At 32.2% G+C, this 12,502-nt stretch overlaps 1 pseudogene; it reads left to right on the forward strand.

Annotated features, from left to right (window-relative positions):
* Positions 1 to 926: 926 nt before the first annotated feature.
* LOC131617711 (ankyrin repeat-containing protein ITN1-like) lies at positions 927 to 6,105 on the forward strand (annotated as a pseudogene).
* Positions 6,106 to 12,502: the final 6,397 nt, after the last annotated feature.

Raw genomic sequence — 12,502 nt, forward strand, 5'->3', positions numbered from 1 at the left:
GGTCAACTTGATTAGTTAGAAATATGATTCTTTTTAAAGGGCTTGTAGAGGGAGAGGGGTTATTGATATTGTGTTCTTAGAAAAGTGTTTTTCCTGGAAGTGGTTTGGTGCTTTAGAAGGGGTTCGATTGATTATGAATTCGTTTACCAATTAGATAATTTGTTGAGTTGTTTGAGGCAATTTTCAAATTATTTCTAGGTCTTTCTTTTTTGAACTTATGTTTTAGGACTGAATTTCCCTTGTGTTCGCTTTAATCCATTTTGCTTATAAAATAATCTAACTTATGTAACAAATAATAATAATAAAAAGTATTTTTATAACTTTGTAACAATTTTTTAAAATATATAAAAAGGGGGGCAAATAGTGCAATATAGTGATCAGCACAAGAAGTGCATTAAAAATCCACCGAAAAAAACAAAAAAAAAAAAAAAAAATCGGCAGTATAAACAATGTCTAAAAAATCAAATCTACCAGCAAAAGACTTATAAAAACCGATAGTCTAAACAATGCTTAGTATTATAATGAGTGAATAGATAATATGTACGAGTACGAGTCTGATAGATTTTATTCTACCAATTAATTATTCATTCTTTTTGTATTTTATGACCTTGGTTTTAGTCCTTATGCTGATATGTTTAAAAAATAATAATAAAATGTTTGCCTTAAATCTACTAAATGAAGGGAGAACTATGGGATCTGAATCTTTTGGCAAAATTGTTTACTTGTCCTTCCTAATGAAGAAAGGGAGGATATATATCTTTTATTGCGAATAGAGAAAAGAATCGTTATTTAATTGCACATCAGAAGCTTCAATAGAACAAAAGGAGAAAGAGTAGATAGTTAACATTCCACACGTAACGAATTTTGAAGACTCAATTACAATACTATATATAGATGATACACATATATATTTTGCAAAGGAGACAGCTGATTAATTTACTGAGTGATCGAGCTTGAAGCAGTTCAGACATTGGTTTGGTATGTCATTTAATTTTAATTCATTATTGGGTATAATCCTTCGTCTTTTTTGCATATTATTTTATTTTATTTTATTTTATTGCATAATTTATTTCTCTCATGAAAAAAAGCAATAGGTATATTTTTTATATTGTCAACAACAAATAAGGGATGTGTATTCCGCCATAACACTTTTTTGTTTTTAAAATAATGATATGACATATGGTTGAATGATAAAATTATATTGGAAGATAGTGTAAAACTGTTTTGTATATTTTTAACCTTTTGTCTCACTGCATATTAGGTGGTGGTTGCACTATCTGTTTGAAGGAAGGGATCTAGAAATCCTAAGTGTGTTTTATTTTGTTATAAGGACTCTTTTATATATATATATATATATATATATATATATATATATATATATATATATATATATATATATATATATATATATATATATATATATATATATATATATATATATATATATATATATATATATATATATATATATATATATATATATATATATATATGGGGACGACTCAAGTGAGAACACTTGGTTATTATGAGAAATGAGAACAATGAATCACGACCATTAGATTTTGATTTTGTTGATTTTAATGGATTGGATTGGTTTCTCTTTCCATGATCTTTAATATTTATTTTAAATCAATATGGAAAGAGAAACCAATCCAGTCCATTAAAATCAACAAAATCAAAATCTAATGGTCATGATTCATTGTTCTCATTTCTCATAATAACCAAGTGTTCTCACTTGAGTCGTCCCTATATATATATATATATATATATATATATATATATATATATATATATATATATATATATATATATATATATATATATATATATATATATATTAAACCTCAGCATAAACGTATTGAAGTGATTTTTCTTTATAATTTTATTTATTTTTTTAATTATCTTTTATTGTTTAAAATTACTATAGATCCCCAAAATTATATAAGAGTCACATGATTGAGTGAGATTCATACTATATTTAGACAATAAATATATTGTTAAAAATGTGTCTGCTAGCGAGTTTGTTGCTAACATTATTTTTATTAGGCAAGACTGGTTGAATTTTTTTACCGTTTTGTTCTAATCATTCAATATATAAGTTGAATTTACACCAAAATATTAATTAACATTTTTTTATTTTTGGTTTGGACATATTCAAGATACATTTTTTCAACGGTTGAGATTTGAATATGCGGGGTCATCTACCAAACAAATTATTTTTAGTTGAACCATGGGAAGATGATGAATACTTATCAAAGAGGATGCCTAGTAGTGAAAATGAACTTGAAAGTGAACCCACAGAAGTCATCGAAGTCATTGAAAAATGTTGCAAATTTGACAATGAAATTAATTTGATTAGCGAAGCATATCATTTGGGATATGGAGGTCCAAAGAATTTGTTGGATCATTTTTCGAATCTAACTGACATTGAGACTCCTATGAAAAACAGTGTGCTACATATTGCAGCAGGAAATGGTAATGATGACATTGTTACTCTTTTGATTGAACGTGCTCCAAGACTTTTGTTCACATATAACGATAACCATGATAGTGTATTACATGTTGCTGCAAGAGATGGACACATCTCAACTATTAAAAAGCTATTAGAAGGTTATACTGATTTTAAAAGGCTTGATATAAAAAGAGCATGGTCTAACTTCTATGACTTGGATAGACGCCCTGGATACTATGATGACTATGGTGAGAAGTCAAATATGCATGATCTATTAGTGTTTGTTCGATTGAATAATCATCAAGGCAACACCATGTTTCATGAGGCAATGTTATGTGACAAGAGAAGTATTGGTGGGGATATGATTTTCCAAGTTTGTGAGCTTTTCAAAACAGAAGATTCGGTCAAGGAGTCGTTGTCAAATAGTTGTTATGAATATGCAATGAATAATGTTAATTATGAAAACAAAACTGCTCTTTACCTTGCCGTTGAAAATGAGAACACGGATGCAGTCCACATGATACTGGAAAAGTCTCGCAGCGAGTGTTGGCCGCGGGGATTATCACCGCTTGTAGGAGCAATTATGATGCATAATCAAGGTATGTAATCTGACAGACTAGCTCTTTGCAACTGCTTTCTTGAAATCTTTTTTTTTTCTTCTAAAATACCTCTACTATTTATTACTTTTACTTTTTCAATATTTTTTTAAAAGAAAAAAAATAGCATTAACGCGGGCATAAGGGGTACTCAACCCTAATAAAAAAGAAAGAAAAGAATTAGATCTTACTCAAACACTTGTATGTGTTTGTTGGTGGTTGTAGAATTTCTTCTAGTGTAAATATTGTTTCTGAATCACTTTTTTTACACTACTTTTATATTAGTTAAAATTCACATGAGCACTGCTTAACTGCGAAAAAAAATTTAAATAACTAGGTTTAATAAAAAAAATACAAAAAAAATCATGTTTTCGGGATATTTACCAAACTGTCTAGGTTTGGGACCCCAGACAAGTGGATGCGCCAAATGAAATGGCGCATTCATGTGTTGCAAGCCAAACCATCTGGCGCAAACACACAAAAATTAGGGCAAAATAATTCTAGCCATTTCAAATGGCGCATCAGTTCACCATTCCACACATAGGCGTCATTTCATATGGCTCCTATGTGTTGGGTTTTTTTTTTAAAAAAAAACCCTTTGTGTATTTTCGCGCACCGTTTTTGATTCCGGTCTTTTATTTTCGTAAAAACGTCTGATAAATCGAGTTCGTAAAATTCTTACTAACCCTAAATAATGTTTGCGTTGTCGATTTCGGTTTTTCACTAAAGCATAATTTATTGATGAAAGACTGAGGAAAGGTTACAAGAGGTGGTAAGCGAAACTGTTACATTGTCGTAAAAAAAATACAGAGTAGATTAAACTTGCGACGAGGTTGAGCCACGATTAGGGCATCTTTTTCTATTATGCCCCACCTGACGACAAATGCTGCATTTTTGTTCCATTTTGTCGTGGACGTCCATTTCGGTTCTAATCTGCGTACTATTAGTGATGGACGCCATTAAGCATTTTGTTGTGTTTTCTTTAGTCAATTATTATCGATGTATCGTTTTCTTTAATCAATTGTAACCGATGTTTCGTTTTCGATTATCAAATGCAATTTTACGTTTTACATTTTGTGCATTAAATTATAAAAACTAAAAAAATAATTTGAAAATAATATATAAGCACATTTTAGCAAATAAAAAAATTTGAAAAAAAAAATGAGGGACCCTAATGCGCCAAATGGTTTGGCTATTAGGGCAAAACCCTAAACTAATGCGCCATTCCATTTGGCGCAAACACTCTTAATTTAGGTGTTAGCCAAATGGTTTGGCGTATGCACCAAAAATCAACACTTATGCGCCAAACCATTTGGCGCATTCACTTATCTGGTATCCCAAACCTAAACAGTTTGGTAAATACGCTGAAAACATTGTTTTTTTGGTATTTTTTTTATTAAACCTGGTTATTTAAAAAAAATTTCCTTAACTGCTGCCAGAAATATTTTCAAAATAGAGTATATATTTTATAAGGAAAGTTGCAATTATTAGACAATATTGCTATATATTATACAAGGAAAGTTGCAATTATTAGACAATATTGGCTAATATTAATGTTTTTGTGTCAGAAATGTTGAGGATCATGCTAAAACGCAGGCATAATTGGATCCATTCAAAGGATAAACATAAAAGGCTTCCTCTTCATTATGCTGCATCTATAGGTTATCTTGAAGGTGTTGATTTATTACTTGGATTATGTAAATGTTGCACAATTCAAAGGGATGGATATGGCTATTTTCCTATTCATCTAGCTTCTCATGGAGGACATGTGGAAGTAGTAAAGAAATTGCTAGAATACTGTCCAGATCCAACAGAGATGCTTGACACTTCTCATGGACGTAATATTCTCCACATGGCATCAAACAATGGAAAACATGAGGTTGTACGCTACATACTACAAAGTGATCAAATTCGCAAACTTGATAAGAAACATAAGATGATAAATCAAAAGGATAAAAAAGGAAATACACCTTTGCATCTGGCTGCAAGATCGTTTCATCCCAAAACTGTTTTTTACTTAACATGGGATAAAAGAGTGGATTATGATCTGGTTAACAAAAACAACCAAACAGCTCTTGATGTTCTCAATGAAATTTCTCAATTCACTCGTTTGTCCACGAGACAGGTAAGTAGTAAGTACTACTAAAGATAGATACATTATTTTCAATATGTTGGGTTAGAATACTTCTTAACTTAGTGCATGTTTTGTAATGTATGCAGCAACTTACACGCACTGCATTGAATTCGGCTGGAGTAAAAACAACCTTCAAAAGAGCAGTCCACAATAAATTGAGACGAAATGTCAAAAATTCACAACAATCAGAGAAATCAGATGAAAGTGGCTCGAAGCCGAATGAAAGTGGCTCGAAGCCGAATGAAAGTGACAAAACTGTCTCCAATACTCCACAATATTTTTTTTGGCGGGCTCTGACGTCCAATATAAAGATAGAGTAGAGACTCTCATATTGGTTTCAACCCTTATAATCACTGCTTCTGTAGCAGCATGTTTTGCTGTTCCAGGTGAAGCAAATGGAAGAGCATACAACCTATATCATACAATGTTCCATTTTTTCACCTTCTTCATCACAATATCATTGTTTAGTTCTATTAGTGCTACTATCATACTCTTTTGGGCTACACTTGGATTATCTCAACTAGTCACTTCCTCACTCAAAATGGTTATGCCACTTCTTGGAATCGCTCTCATTTCACTAACTTTGGCTTTCATGGCTGGTTTCTACACAGTTATCAGTCCATTACATTGGTTGGCCAATCGCTTTCTGGTTGTGGCTGTGACTTTTGTTGTGCTTGTGATTTTGTTGTACATAAACCTTTTCCTCCCCTCAGCGTCAACAAGAAAGCCCATGCGATACATTTCTTATTACCCATTTCTTTTTCTAGCATGGCTCGCAGAGTAAATTGGATTCTCTACAATGACTCGCATATATTTCAATAACTATTATAACTAGGTGGGGATTCTTCATTAAACAAAATAAACCCCAGCAATATTTATGTTCCTCTTGTAACCTCTATAATTCTATGACTTATAAGTTATAATTCAACGAAGGTTTTTATTTAGCTTCATTTTCCAGATTATATTGGATTAAAGAGTTATTATAATCACATATTACACAAGGCTAATCTCTCAAAGTTTATAATCTAGTTAACGTTCTTTGATATATTCGATTGAATTTTCAATAAACATTTTGACAATGTGACAATTAACTTTAAAAAAGAAAAACAATTACCAATGGTTAATAAGAAATCTATTGAATCATAAATCCAACGTAAATTTCGAAACCTATGAGCACTACATCTGAGACCAAAATTTCAAATGATCAAGAAGCTAAAGAGACTCAAATTCAAATTGTATGATAGAACTAGAGTATTTTTGTTATAAACTCTAGAGATAGAGAGGAAGGGATGTTGAAATATTAAACTAGATTTGGGCCTCTTTATTATTTGGTATTTTGGGCTTAGTTATTTTGGGTTTAGATAATTTTGGGTAGTGTTTCTAGAGAATTCTTGTAGTGTTTGGAGTGTCTAGATATTTCTTATGGTTGTAATATTCTCTAGAATACTCTTTAGATATCTAGAGTTGAGAACTCTCTAGAATTAGTGAATCTAGAGTTCTCCTTAGAGTACTATAAATAGAGATGTATTCTCACACATTTGAATCAAGCAAAAATACAAAGTTCTATCTTCCATAAAGAATTCTCCTACCTATCAAGTTTCTATTCAAGCCTCCAATATTTCTAAACACTTGTCCTACACACAAAAACAACCTTAATTCCAACAAAGTGGTACCAGAGCTTCAAGGTCCTCAAAAGATGGCGAATGGAGGTTTCCCTTTTCAAATGTCGATGCTCACAAAGAACAACTATGATAATTGGAGTATCAAGATGAAGGCGCTACTAGAATCTCAAGATGTGTGGGATGTCGTTGAGAAAGGCTTCAAGGAGCAAGACGAAGCCTCGTTAAGCCAAAGTGCGAAAGATACATTGAAGGAGTCAAGAAAGAGAGACAAGAAAGCTCTCTTTCTCATTTATCAATCGGTGGATGAAGATACTTTTGAGAAGATATCCAACGCAACTACGGCCAAAGAAGCATGGGACAAGCTTCAAACTTGTAACAAAGGAGTTGAGCAGGTAAAAAAGATTCGTCTTCAAACTCTTAGAGGTGATTTTGAACGTTTGTTTATGGAGGAGTCCAAGTCAATTTCTGATTATTTTTCTCGAGTATTGGCCGTAGTCAATCAACTTAAAAGAAATGGTGAAGATGTTGATGATGTGAAAGTCATGGAGAAAATACTTCGCACTTTAAATCCAAGTTTTGACTTCATTGTTACCAACATTGAAGAAAATAAGGATTTAAAGACCATGACCATTGAGCAACTCATGGGTTCCTTACAAGCATATGAAGAAAAACAAAAGAGAAAAACTAAACAAAAGGAGGCTATAGAGCAACTACTACAACTCAACATAAAGGAAGCAAACTATGTAAACTACAAGAGCCAAAGAGGACGAGGACGTGGCCAAGATCGTGGACATGGACGCGGACGTGGAGGAGAAGGAAGAGGAGGTTACAACAACTACTCTAACAACTTCAACAATGGAGAAAGAAGTTGGAATCCACAAGCGACAAGAGGTCGTGGAAGAGGAAATTCATGGTTGAGGTACGAAAAATCACAAATCAAGTGCTTCAACTGCATAAAGATTGGTCGTTATGCATCCGAGTGTAGATTCTCGAAGAAGGTTGAAGAGAAAGCTAACTTCGTAGAAGAAAAAGGTGGAGAAGAAGAAACTTTGTTACTCGCATGTCAAAACCAAGTTGAAGAGAAAAGAAACAAGTGGTACCTCGACACTGGTGCAAGCAATCACATGTGCGGCGATCGAAGCATGTTTGTAGAGATCAATGAAGCGGCAACTGGCGATGTCTCATTTGGAGATAACTCGAAGATACCGGTCAAAGGAAAAGGTAAAATTCTCATACGCTTGAAGAATGGTAGTCATCAGTTCATATCCAATGTCTACTATGTCCCTAACATGAAGAATAATATTTTGAGCTTGGGACAATTATTAGAGAAAGGCTATGACATCCACTTGAAAGAACATAGTCTTTTCTTAAGAGAATGTAGACATAACTTGATTGCGAAGGTGCCTATGTCAAACAATAGAATGTTCCTTTTGAACATTAAAAATGATGTGGCAAAGTGTCTCAAGGCGTGCTATACCGACTCTTCATGGCTATGGCATTTACGATTTGGGCATCTCAACTTCGATGGTTTAGAACGTTTGGCAAAGAAGGAGATGGTGAGAGGCTTGCCTAGCATCAACCACCCAGACCAACTCTGCGAAGGATGTCTAATTGGGAAGCAATTCCGAAAAAGCTTTCCAAAGGAATCAACATCAAGAGCCATAAAGCCGCTAGAGCTCATACACACCGATGTTTGTGGACCAATCAAACCCAACTCTTTTGGTAAGAGTAAGTACTTTCTCCTCTTTATTGATGATTATTCCAGAAAAACATGGGTTTACTTCTTAAAGGAGAAGTCAGAAGTGTTTGAAAACTTTAAGAAGTTCAAAGCCCTTGTGGAGAAAGAAAGTGGTCTTTCCATTAAGGCCATGAGATCTGATCGAGGAGGAGAGTTCACTTCAAATAAGTTCAACAAATATTGTGAAGAACATGGAATCCGCCGTCCATTGACTGTGCCAAGATCACCACAACAAAATGGAGTAGCAGAAAGAAAGAATCGAACCATACTTAACATGGTGCGAAGCATGCTCAAAAGGAAGAAGATGCCGAAGGAGTTTTGGGCCGAAGCTGTGGCATGTGCGGTTTACTTGACAAATCGCTCCCCAACAAGAAGTGTGCACGAGAAGACACCACAAGAAGCATGGAGTGGAAGGAAGCCCGGGATCTCTCACCTTAAAGTGTTTGGAAGTATTGCTTACACCCATGTTCCAGACGAAAGAAGAACAAAGCTCGATGATAAAAGTGAGAAATACGTGTTTGTAGGTTACGACTCAAGTTCCAAAGGTTACAAGCTTTACAATCCAAATAGTGGAAAGATCGTCATAAGCCGCGACGTGGAGTTCGATGAAGAAGATTGTTGGGATTGGAGTGTTCAAGAAGAAAGATATGATTTTCTTCCTTACTTTGAAGAAGAAGAAGAAGAAATTGAACAACCAATGATAAAGGAACATCTTACACCATCGTCCTCACCGACATCAAGGTTGGAAGAAACAAGCTCAAGTGAGAGGACACCGTGACTAAGGAGCATTGAAGAGATTTATGAGGTAACCAAAAACCTAAACCACATTAACCTCTTTTGTTTTTTTGGTGATTGTGAGGCTCCAAGCTATCAAGAAGCGGCGAAAAACATAAAATGGAGAGACGCCATGGACGAAGAATCATTTAAAATTCCGGAGCAAGAAGACAAAGGAATTTTCATCACCCAAGAAGGATATGTCAAAGAAGTCCTTAAGAAGTTCAATATGGATGACGGCAATTCAGTTGACACCCCGTTGGAATGTGGCAGCGAGTTGAGCAAGCATGAAGCTAAGGAGAATGTTTGGAGTCACAAATCAAGTTTAAGGGGGGATGTTGAAATATTAAACTAGATTTGGGCCTCTTTATTATTTGGTATTTTGGGCTTAGTTATTTTGGGTTTAGATAATTTTGGGTAGTGTTTCTAGAGAATTCTTGTAGTGTTTGGAGTGTCTAGATATTTCTTATGGTTGTAATATTCTCTAGAATACTCTTTAGATATCTAGAGTTGAGAACTCTCTAGAATTAGTGAATCTAGAGTTCTCCTTAGAGTACTATAAATAGAGATGTAATCTCACACATTTGAATCAAGCAAAAATATAAAGTTCTCTCTTCCATAAAGAATTCTCCTACCTATCAAGTTTCTATTCAAGCCTCCAATATTTCTAAACACTTGTCCTACACACAAAAACAACCTTAATTCCAACAGGGGATACCATGTGTAGATCTTGATCACCAATGGAAATGGAGCGCTACCGTATAGTTCCACGAAAGCAAAACCAAGTATAAACCACCATATTTAGGTCAAAAGAAAATCCAGGAAACAAAAATGAGAAAAAAGAAATACATTTATAAGCATTATTATAAAAACCTGGAATATATTAAATTTAAATTATGAAAAAAAAGAATGATCTTGTATAATTTATGAAGTACAATAAAATGTAACAACTTAAATATTGAGGTGCACTATTAGAAATACACAATTTACCTGTGGAATTTCCTGCGAAAATTATTTCGCAGGTATACCAGCGGATTATCCTGAGACCTTATTAAATAAAATAAATTTTCCTGTGGATCAAAAATTAGTAGAAAATTCCGCAGGTAAACCTGCGGATTTTGTTGCGGAATATAGAATTCTAATAAAACATCTCGCTACAATACAAAATTCGCAGGTAAATTCCCAGGAACATTTCCTGCGGATTTTGCTGCGGATATCTATTTAGGAGGAAAGTTTTCTCTGGATTTTGCTGCGGATTATTTTGTAGTTTTTTTAAAAATTTCTTTTTTTTAATTTAAAAGATAATATAAAATATTTGTCTTGTAAGATAGAAACTTTTTTTTTTTGAAAAAAAAGTCTAATAAATTTTATTATTCTTTTCAAAAAAGCTTAATAGATTTAAATATTTTCTAAAAATAATAATAAGTTTTCTTTAAGTTTTTTCAAAAAATATTTTATTGTTTCAAATTCACACTTAATTTTCAACAACTCAACCACTTAGTTTTTGCTTTTGGTTCATTTTTGTAATTGACATATAGAATATTTTATTTTTGATAAAAGACATATAGGTTTTGTAATGAGTTTGTAAATAATAATATTATAATATTTATAAAAAAAAATTGAAGTTTTTTAAATATGTAAGGATAGTGTAAAATTAACTTACACTATACGTGTATCATCTTTTATTTTTTAAGTCTCATTTAAAACATAATTTTATTTATTTTATAATCATTGATATTTATAAAACTAGATTGTGATTTTTAATCTTTATTTATTTTTATTTTATTCATTACTTTTATAGTGTTTTTTAATTAGTTTTTAATTTTAAATTTAATGTTATTTTTTTAATAAAATTAAAAGTATACAAATTTTGATATATATTTATGTTATAGAATGTCAAAATTAGTTTTTCAATTAATAAGAAACAAATTAAAATAAAATCATTTAAAGATCTATTTTATCATAGTAAAATAATAAATATATTAGTTTTAATTAATAATTTATTATTTATTTTTGTAAATGTTAAAAATATATAGTTATATATAATATAATTTGGTGTCTCCCTCTCAAACTCATGCTCTCTCCCTCTCAATTCTTACACAACAACAACAACAACAACAATTATGACGCAGATTCTCTTGGTCTCGAATTGGTTGGATTTGGATTTCAGAACTGATTCGAATTGTTATCGACTCAGGATTCGATTCGCCTTGTGGTTTAGAATCTTGTTTGCGCTCGAAATTTCAACTCAGAGCAGGTTAGTTTTGTTTCGTGATTCTTTGCATTTTTACGGTTTTTACTTCATTTCGGGTTATGCTACAACTGACTGTGATTCGATTTCAATATAAATTTCAGTTTGAGTTAAAGTTACAACAAGCATACGACATCATAAAGCTGGGAATGGAAGAATGCTTACCGGTTGAAGCGACGAGGAAAAGAAAATGCAGCTTTCGATCTTGCTCACAAGGTATTCGATAAAATGCCTCACTGGAATTTTTTGCTCTTTTTTATTTTATTTTACTTTTGATTTGTTGTTGTTGTGTTTCTTTGTTGCTATTGATGATTATGCTCAGGTTGGTTTGCATATTAGCTTAGAATTATCGTCGTTAGTACCGTTTCGTGCTATTGTTGATGAGAAGTAATTATTGTTCATCATGCGTGACAAATATAGTGTTTCTTTCCACTGTTATGATTTCATTCTTTGTTAACGTTCTAGTTGAAGTGGTTTAATTTAGTTTTGCAATGGGATTATCCTATTAACGCGAGACAGTGGATCAAATTGGTATTGTTGGGTGACTTGATCAAACTCATATCAAGGGAACATAGAGTGTTAGGATCAACATCAAATATAGGTTTTTTTAGGGTTGGAATTCTATATATCTCTTGAAAACAAATTTTGCAATGTAAGATTGATTATTTCAATTCCTTTGAAATTGAGGGTAGACGTAGCCATGGCGAGAATGATTTGTGAACTTCCTAAATAAATATTTGTGTCCTCTCTCTCTCTCTCTCTCTCTCTCTATATATATATATATATATATATATATATATATATATATATATATATATATATATATATATATATATATATATATATATATATATATATATATATATATTATTTACTTTCAATAGCAAATTATCAAATTCTGAAATTGTGCAATCGATAAGATTAGATTGATTTGT

This window comes from Vicia villosa, linkage group LG7 (genome assembly GCF_029867415.1).
Source record: "Vicia villosa cultivar HV-30 ecotype Madison, WI linkage group LG7, Vvil1.0, whole genome shotgun sequence".
NCBI lineage: Eukaryota > Viridiplantae > Streptophyta > Magnoliopsida > Fabales > Fabaceae > Vicia > Vicia villosa.